Below are 10,310 nucleotides of genomic sequence, written 5' to 3'. Positions count from 1 at the left end.
CCTATGCTTCATACTTATTAAGGGCAGGAACTATATGTTTATTGCAATTTAACTTGAAATTAGTCACAGTACAATCATTAAACTCTGCCTTTATTCTTCACAAACTAATTTCTATCCAATTATTTTAAGGAGTGTGGGTGGAATTGGATAACTATTTTCAAGCTCGTCGTTTTAGCAATAGAAGCCTAAGTCTCAGGTGATGCAATGGAAATATTGAGTCAGAAATCTGCCAAGCAGGAGGAAGAGTGCGGAGTTTTTTCAGATACAATCATTTGTGACACAAAGGCAGGTGCGTCATGTGTCCAACAGGGAGAAATTTACCATGTCTTTGCTTTTATTTTAATAGCTTGACACGTTACCCCTGCCATTGGCAAAATCTACAAATGCTTGAGCTCTTCCCACCTCATATTTTGTCCCATGCAGTTGCAACCAGAATGAGCTCAACTTGGTTACTTAGGTCTGAAGTATTCACATCATTTTCAGCCTGACAATGGATTAATTTGGCAGAATCCCGTCCAAATTGTGAAACAGATCACAAAAACTTTACATGCAAAAGAGTGAGTTATGACCATAACTGCACTACACCCAAGCGTTCACAATCTTTGAAGTCCATTCGATGAAACCTTAGTCCGAATCAAGGCTTTTCCACTGCTATAGCTCCCACTGCTTTGGGGACTCCAAAACTATGGCATGTGCAACCCAACCAGCAACCTGTAAAGTGTCAAAATGGTGCCTTTTGATTCATTCCAAATGGTTTTATTAATACCTTATAGCTTTTGTTACGGTTGCTCCATATTGGTCATGAACGTTCAGTGCTTTTGCAATGCAACCCTGGTCCTTTCTCTTGCTTAATTTCTTTCAGTGTTGTTCCCTGCAAATTATGTGTGTATTATATATTGGGTTTACCAACATGCATGTCACTACATTTATCAAAATTAAATATAATTTGCCATTGTGGCCCATACCCTGGCATATCAAAATCCTTTTGGATTTGATGGCAAAAATCTGAACCCTTGCACAGATGTTGGCATCACTTGCAACCCCACTGACTAGAATCCTAACCACTGTTTAGGTCATTAATAAAGGGCATGAAGATAGCAAGCCTAGAATCACTTGGTGGGGGAGACGTCACTAGTAAGATGTCACCAGCCTGAAGCACACATTATCTACAGCTTATTGGCTGTGGTATTGGAGCTATTTCCTGAACGAGCTTTTCAAATTCTTGATTTTTAAAAACGCAAATCTTCACACCAACAATGATTTTTACCCTTTGGGGATTAGTGGGGGAAGATGGAAGGATTTCCGAGCTGATTATCAGTCCAATGAACCATGTTATTCCTCATTCTGTGGCCAACAATTCCTGGCGTGGGACTTGAACCCAGAGCTTCTGGCTTCTGGCTAGTGATAGGGGCACTACCATTATGCCTCAAGGCCTTCACAAATTCTTCATAGCTGTAATACAAGATCTTACCTTGTGTAATATCTAGTGACGTACCTTATCAAAGGCTTTCTGAAAGTCTCGATAAACAACATTTACTGGATTTCCCTCCTCCACTGTACTAGAGACTTCCCCAAAAAACTCTTAACGCATTTGTACAACGTGATCTTTTTGGGAAGTCTTGTTGTAAATTTGCATTGACCTCTACCCTTTTCCAGAGATACTGAAGGACATCTTTAACGATCCCCTCTCATATCGTCCCAATAACAAATGTCAAGCTTACAAAACAACTGCATATACAAAATAACTCGCGATATTCAAAAACACTTTGAGGTGTTTCTGAGATGTGACAAGACGCGGTATCAATGTGAGCTAGTTTTATTTTTGGTATCTTATTGTTAATTTTCAGCCTTGAAATTATTGTATCTGCTATTGAATATAAAAGCCCATGTGATACTTACATGGCAGAGGAGAAACCATGCTCAAGAAGATGGTTCGCCCAGGACGAGGCTAGCCCATTGCACTTCGGGTGTGCTGACGCCTGCATCGTCCCCAAATGCGAGATACTCGACTGCAAAATTTGTGGTAGTAGGGGACTGCATTCGCCCATCTGTTAATCATTGCACAGAAAAGGTCAGTACAGTTCTATGCCAGCATTCAAATTAAGCAGAGTTACAAGGTGAAGGATAATTGGACTACGTTGTGTAGATATGACTCCATCATTATTTTAAAGTCATACATTCTTTCCTAATTTTATATAATATGGATGTAATATCATACATAGTTAAATAGCAAAATAATGACAATATGGGAGGTAGAAATGTAGAATTGGTTTAGGCATGGGGGAGTCATTACAGTATAAGCTGAGGTGCCGAGGGGCGTAAAACCGATGCGCTACAGTGTCATCACTCCTGGGATTGGGTTACTGCAATGTGACATGTTTATGTTATAACTGTGGCTACAGGAATTTACAATGGATATATTGTTACACAAGTGTGACAGAAAAATAACATCAGGAAGTAAGGTTTAGTAGACTGGATGGAGGTTTAAAAATATATTTTATAGATATAGATATAGGAGCATATTTTAGCTGAATGGACAGCTTTTCAAGGTGCAGTATTTACAGAAGCATAATCTTTATCCCCTGATCATATTTTATGTGGGTCAATGGTTAATGTGAACCAGAATTCTCCGAACCAACCTCTCTGTTTGTGTCTTTGCTTAAGGATGACAACATAATCCTGAAGCCTTCCATCCCATTTTAGCCAACAACACAAGTCTTCTGCATCTTTTTCTTTAGCTGATGGAAATGGTCAACATCTAATCCACCTGCCAGGCTGTTCCAATTTCTTGATGTGAGATAACACTAGGGAATTAACAGCTGTGACCTATAGTAATTAGCGCAGGATTAATTTCCAATTGATTACTGGCGCATTTTACAACTTGTGTGCACAGTATAACACATTATCAATCTAACCTGATTGAACATATATATCCCACCCTGTTAATCAGTAAAACTTATATTTCAAAAAACGATCATTAACTGTTAAACTAAGAAGGAAAATTAGTGACTTGGAAAAGGTTCATAGGAGAGCAAACTTAAAGAACCGCGATAGACTTAGGAAGCTGGATGTATTTGGTTTAGAGCATCAGAGACTTATGGTGATCTGATAGAGTTTTATTAAATGGTGAAAGGGCTGGTTTGTGTGCCTATTGATAGATTAGTCTAGTTTGGCCAACTTGGAAGGAGCAGGAGATATGAATTTAAATGACACAAGTGTAGGAACAGGCTGGATGTTGGGCAGCTCTGCTTTTCCCAGAAAATAGAGAGTCTCGGAAAACATTTGTTTGTGAGTGCTAAAGGGTTAGACATGGTAGGATAACTTGAAGCCTTGGTTTGCTCCTCTTGCTCCATGTGGGAGGCCAGTGCCCGGGGCCGGCATGTGTGCAGGAAGTGTCTCCAGCTACAGCTCCTGGAAGCCCACGTTTTGGAGCTGGAGCGGCGGCTGAGGACACTGTGGAGCATCCGCCAGGCAGAGAGTGTCAACGATAGCACGTTTAGAGAGGTGGTCATATTGCAGGCTCAGACTCCACAGGCAGGAAGGGAATGGGTGACCACCAGGCAGAACAAGAGAGCTAGGCAGGCAGTGCAGGAATCTCCTGTGGCCATTCCCCTGCAAAACATGTACCATTTTGGATACTGTTGGGGGGAATAACCTCTCAAGGAAAAGCGGCAACAACCAAATTTGTTGCACCACAGTTGTTTGTGCTGCAGAGGGGAGGCGTAAAAAGTGTGGGAATCCAATAGTCATAGGGGATTCGTTTGTAAGGGGAGATAAGCGTTTCTGTGGCCACAAACGAGACTCCAGGATGGTATGTTGCCTCCCTGGTGCTAAGGTCAAGGATGTCCCGGAGCGGTTACAGGACATTCTGGAGGGGGAGGGTGAACAACCAGTGGCCATGGTGCACATCAGTACCAATGACATAGGTTAAAAAAGTGATGAGGTCCTGAAAGCAGAGTATAGGGAGTTAGGAAGAATGTTGAGAAGTCAGACGTCAAAGGTAGTGATCTCAGGAATACTACCAGTACCACCTGCCAGTCAGAGTAGAAATAGTAGGATGTATCGGATGAATACGTGGTTGAAGAGATGGTGCGAGGGGGAGGGTTTTAGATTTCTGGGGCATTGGGACCGGTTCTGGGGGAGGTGTGACCGGTACAAATTGGACGGGTTATTCCTGGGCTGGACCGGGACTGATGTCCTTGGGGGGGGGGGGGGGGGGGGGGGGGGTGTACTTGCTAGAGCAGTTGAGGAGGATTTAAACTAATATGGCAGGGGGATGGGAACCTATGTAAGGATTCAGAGCAGGGAATGGGTCCACTTCGTGCGCCAGGCTGAGTCTCATCCAATTTAAGGTAGTCCATAGGGCATGTATGATGGAGGCTAGAATGAGTAGGTTTTTTGAGGGGATGGAGGATAGGTGTGGGCGGTGTGCAGGGGGGGGGGCACAAATCATGTTCACATGTTTTGGGCTTGCCCGAAGTTGCAGGGATTTTAGTGGGGGTTCGCTGTAGTGATGTCTGAGGTACTGAGGCTGAAGGTGGTTCCGTGTCCAGAATTAGCAGTGTTTGGAGTGTCGGAAGATCCGGGAGTCCAGGGGTTGAGCGAGGTCGATGTTCTGGCCTTTGCCTCTCTGGTAGCCCGGAGATGGATCCAGTTGGGGTGGAGGGACCAGAGCTTCCGAAACCGGGGGTGTGGGTGAGCGACCTTGCGGATTTCCTCAGGTTGGAGAAAATCAAATTTGCCTAAAGGGGTCGATGGAAGGGTTCGCCTGGAGATGGAAACCGTTCATTGACTTCTTCCAGGACAGTTAAGTCAGCAGGGATTGGGGGGGGGGGGCTTTAGCGTTAACAAGAAAAAGTGGAGGCAGAGATGGTGGGGGGGAGGGGGGTATGGTAGGGAGGGTGGGCTACAATTGTTGGTTACTCATTGAGTTACGATGTGATCTGTATGTTATCTTTTGATTATCTTTTTGACCTTGGTGGTAGTTGTGTCTTATGTTTATTTATAAATACCTTAAATAATTTTTTTTTAAAAGATTCAGAGCAAGGGGAATCAAGAACAAGAGAAAAAGACAGAAAGGAGAATAAGAAAAGTGATTGGCAGAGCAATCAAGGGCCTGTATCAGATAATGATACTGTAAGAAATAGCTTCCACCCTAAACACATTAAAGAAGCCATCCCCTATGGACAAGCCCTCCGTATACACAGGATCTGCTCAGACGAGGAGGAGTGTAACAGACATCTACAGACACTGAAACATGCCCTCATACGAACAGGATATGGCGCTCGACTCATCGATTGACAGTTCCAATGCGCCACAGCAAAAAACCGCACCGACCTCCTCAGAAGGCAAACACGGGACACAACCGACAGAGTACCCTTTGTCGTCCAGTACTTTCCCGGAGTGGAGAAACTACAACATCTTCTTCGCAGCCTTCAACATGTCATCGATGAAGATGAACTGATGTGTTGGGTGCTCTGCTACACAGACGAACCAACACGGGTGCGAATGATACAACTCAGTTTTATTACTAACATATATTTACAGTGGTAAACTGGTTACTGAGATTCGATCATAACCCTTGAATCTGTGGACCTATTCCTAACACTATCTTGGAGTGGCACTCAGCACATGGTGGATGTCTGAGTGGCTTGCTGTGAGCTCTGTGCCCTGAGCTGTCTCCTGCTGGAATTCGCAGGAAGTGTCGTGTTCCCTGTCTTGTAATGTGTATGCTCTTGCCTGTGATTGGCTGTGGTGTTGTGTGTGTGTTGATTGGTCTGTTGATCTGTCCATCAGTATGTATGTCTGTTTGCACCATGATGTTTATCTGAATATCATGACATCCCCCCTTTTTTGCAAGAACATGTGCCTATGTGTTTATAAATAGAGATGTGTACTGAGTGCAGCTGAATGTGTGTGTGTGAAATATCTACAGCATGTACATGGGGCTAAACTATATACAAGGGGTGATGTCGGGTGCGAGGTTGTACCATAAACAAAGGTCGCGGAAATGTTGAACGACAAAACAAACTCCTGTAACGACAAGGGAGAACAGAAACATATTAACACAGTGGTATTATGAGTTCAATGTACAAACAGGCTCATAAGTCCAGTCTAGTAGGTGGGCGATGAATTCGGGTTGACCGCCTCAAGGGTGGGTCAGGATCCACCGGCTGAGGAATGGGCCTGGCCACGGGCAACGATGGAAGGGGCATGGTGGCAAGAAGCTCCACGAAGTCGACATCAGGAACAACAGGAGGGCGTGGTACGGGTGTACGTTCCCGTAGCGAGCGTGGAAGTAGGCGAAGAGCCCGGCAATTGCACCTGCGAATGGATCCATCAGGCATGCGCACCAGGAACGAGCGGGGAGCCACGCGTCGGAGAACCTCGGCAGGTGCTGACCAGCCACCTTCTGGTAGGTGGATGTGGACGTCGTCTCCAGGCGCCAGAGCGGGAAGATTAGTTGCCCGTGTGTCATATGCCATCTTCTGGCGAACGCGCTGCTGTTGCATTCTGTGTAGTACCGGAGCATGGTTGGTTTTGGGTACCAGAATGGATGGCACAGTGGTCCTGAGGGCGCGAGCCATCAACAGCTGGGCTGGTGAGAGGCCAGTGGCTAGTGGGGCCGAGCGATAGGCCAGCAGGGCTAGGCAGAAATCCGATCCAGCAGCAGCAGCCTTGCAGAGGAGCCGCTTGACGATGTGAACGCCCTTCTCCGCCTTTCCATTGGACTGGGGATGCAGAGGGCTGGACGTCACGTGTGTGAAGCCATACGAAGCAGCAAAGGACGACCATTCCTGGCTGGCAAAACAGGGCCCATTGACGCTATGACAATAATCGGAATGCCGTGGCGAGCGAAGGTGTCTTTGCAGGCCCTTATGACAGTGGACGATGTCAAATCGTGCAGGCGTATGACCTCTGGATAGTTTGAAAAGTAATCAATGACGATTACATAGTCCCTGCTGAGCGCGTGAAAAAGGTCCACACCCACCTTCGCCCAGGGGGACGTCACCAGCTCATGGGGCTGAAGTGTCTCAGGAGGTTGCGCCGGTTGAAACCTTTGGCAGGTGGGGCAGTTGAGCACCATATTGGCAATGTCATCACTGATGCCCGGCCAGTATACCGCCTCTCGGGCCCTCAGTCTGCACTTCTCGACCCCCAGATGACCTTTGTGTAGTTGGTCGAGGACCAGTTTGTGCATGCTGTGCGGAATCACAATCCGGTCCAGCTTTAGGAGGACACCATCAATGACTGCCAAGTCGTCTCGGACATTGTAGAACTGCGGGCACTGTCCTTTGAGCCACCCTCCCATCATGTGGCGCATCACCCGTTGTAGAAGGGGGTCAGCCGCAGTCTCCCGGCGAATACGAGCCAGACTGGAGTCGTCAGCTGGCAGATTTGCCGATGAGAAGGCCACCTGCGCTTCGACCTGACAGATGAACCCCTCCGAATCGGGCGGTGTGCTCTCTGCTCTAGATAGGGCATCCGCAATGATAAGGTCCTTTCCCGGGGTGTAGACCAGTTGGAAGTCATACCTCCTGAGTTTAAGTAGGATGCGCTGGAGGCGAGGGGTCATCTCGTTCAGGTCCTTATGTATGATGCTGACCAGGGGGCGATGGTCAGTCTCAACGGTAAACTTGGGGAGACCATACACGTAGTCATGGAACTTGTCTATTCCGGTTAGCAAACCCAGGCACTCCTTTTCGATCTGCGCGTAGCGCTGTTCTGTGGGGGTCATGGCCCGTGAGGCATAGGTGACCGGGGCCCATGACGCAGTGTCATCCCGCTGTAGGAGTACCGCCCCAATGCCGGACTGGCTGGCATCAGTCGAAATTTTAGTGTCACGAGATGTGTCGAAAAACGCCAATACCGGGGCTGTGGTGAGCTTAATTTTGAGCTCCTCCCATTCCTTCTGGTGTGTGGGCAGCCACTGGAACTCCGTGGACTTCTTGACTAGGTGGCGCAGAGCCGTCTTGTGGGAGGCAAGGTTGGGAATGAACTTCCCCAGGAAGTTGACCATGCCTAGGAAGCGTAGCACTGCTTTCTTGTCTGCCGGTTGTGGCATGGCTGCAATGGCGCTCACCTTTTCTGCATCCGGACGGACCCCTGACCGGGATATGTGGTCCCCCAGAAACTTCAGCTCGGTTTGGCCGAAAGAACACTTGGCTCGGTTGAGGCGCAGGCCGTTTTCCCGTATGCACGCAAAGACGCGCTGGAGACGATTGATGTGCTCCTGTGGTATGGTGGACCAGATGATGACGTCGTCCACGTAGACGCGCACCACTTCGATGCCCTCCATCATCTGTTCCATGATCCTGTGAAAGACCTTGGATGCCGAGATGATGCCAAATGGCATTCAGTTATAGCAGAACCTGCCGAAAGGGGTGTTGAAGGTGCACAGCTTTCGGCTGGACTGATCCAGTTGGATTTGCCAAAAACCCTTCGAGGCACCAGTTTTGTGAAGATTTTAGCCCGGGTCATTTCGCTCGTGATCTCTTCCCGTTTGGGTATGGGGTAGTGTTCCCTCATTATGTTGTTGTTGAGGTCTTTTGGATCAATGCAGATCCAGAGCTCGCCGGAGGGTTTCTTAACACACACCATGGAGCTGACCCATGGCATGGGCTCCGTGACCCGGGATAGCACCCCTTGGTCCTGGAGATCCTGCAGCTGCTGCTTGAGGCGGTCTTTGAGTGGCGCTGGGACCCTGCGAGGTGCGTGAATGACCAGGGTGGCGTCCGGTTTGAGCCATATTCTGTAGGTGTAGGGCAGTGTTCCCATGCCCTCGAATGCCTCCTGGTTGTGGGCGAGGAGCGATTGGAGCTGTGCCCTGAATTCTGCATCCGGGAAGTCAGATGTGCCTTCTGGAGACAGAGCGTGGACCCGTTGCACGAGGTGGAGAACCTTGCATGCCTGTGCGCCTAGCAGGGAGTTGTAGACATGGATGGCGTGTTGACCTGAGGTGGAGAGGAGAATGGCGATCTTTCTGGTGTCCGAAGCGCTCTCTTTTTCGTTGGCTTCCAGGAAGAGCTGGAAGCGCCGTTTGAACAGCTTCCAATTGACGCCGAGGTTCTCAGCGATTTGTAACGGCTGCGGCGTGCTGACGGTGTCCCTGGCGCAGGATGGCAGATTCCTGAGGATTCGTAGGTAAGTCCCACAGTTACTGGGTTCCAATCCTGGTACAATGATGTGTTGGGTGCTCTGCTACACAGAAGAACCAACACGGTTGCGAATGGTACAACTCAGTTTTATTACTAACATTTATTTACAGTGGTAAACTGGTTACTGAGGTTCGATCATAACCCTTGAATCTGTGGACCTATTCCTAACACTATCTTGGAGTGGCACTCAGCACATGGTGGATGTCTGAGTGGCTTGCTGTGAGCTCTGTGCCCTGAGCTGTCTCCTGCTGGAATTCGCAGGAAGTGTCGTGTTCCCTGTTTTGTAATGTGTATGCTCTTGCCTGTGATTGGCTGTGGTGTTCTGTGTGTGTTGATTGGTCTGTTGATCTGTCCATCAGTATGTATGTCTGTTTGCACCATGATGTTTATCTGAATATCATGACATCCCCCCTTTTTTGCAAGAACATGTGCCTATGTGTTTATAAATAGAGATGTGTACTGAGTGCAGCTGAATGTGTGTGTGTGCAATATCTACAGCATGTACATGGGGCTAAACTATATACAAGGGGTGATGTCGGGTGCGAGGTTGTACCATAAACAAAGGTCGCGGAAATGTTGAACGACAAAACAAACTCCTGTAACGACAAGGAAGAACAGAAACATATTAACACAGTGGTATTATGAGTTCAATGTACAAACAGGCTCATAAGTCCAGTCTAGTAGGTGGGCGATGAATTCGGGTTGACCGCCTCAAGGGTGGGTCAGGATCCACCGGCTGAGGAATGGGCCTGGCCACGGGCAACGATGGAAGGGGCATGGTGGCAAGAAGCTCCACGAAGTCGACATCAGGAACAACAGGAGGGCGTGGTACGGGTGTACGTTCCCGTAGCGAGCGTGGAAGTAGGCGAAGAGCCCGGCGATTGCACCTGCGAATGGATCCATCAGGCATGCGCACCAGGAATGAGCGGGGAGCCACGCGTCGGAGAACCTCAGCAGGTGCTGACCAGCCACCTTCTGGTAGGTGGATGTGGACGTCGTCTCCAGGCGCCAGAGCGGGAAGATCAGTTGCCCGTGTGTCATATGCCATCTTCTGGCGAATGCGCTGCTGTTGCATTCTGTGTAGTACCGGAGCATGGTTGGTTTTGGGTACCAGAATGGATGGCACAGTGGTCCTGAGGGCGCGACCCATCA

The 10,310-nt window shown here is 48.2% G+C and overlaps 1 non-coding gene across 1 annotated transcript; it reads left to right on the top strand.

Moving 5' to 3' along the window:
* Positions 1 to 1,891: 1,891 nt before the first annotated feature.
* LOC140403711 (U1 spliceosomal RNA) lies at positions 1,892 to 2,049 on the top strand. The gene has a single exon (XR_011938393.1). It is a non-coding gene; the product is annotated as a U1 spliceosomal RNA (small nuclear RNA).
* Positions 2,050 to 10,310: the final 8,261 nt, after the last annotated feature.

Source organism: Scyliorhinus torazame, chromosome 28 (genome assembly GCF_047496885.1).
Source record: "Scyliorhinus torazame isolate Kashiwa2021f chromosome 28, sScyTor2.1, whole genome shotgun sequence".
Taxonomy (NCBI): domain Eukaryota; kingdom Metazoa; phylum Chordata; class Chondrichthyes; order Carcharhiniformes; family Scyliorhinidae; genus Scyliorhinus; species Scyliorhinus torazame.
This window is presented reverse-complemented; position numbering and strand designations above follow the sequence as displayed.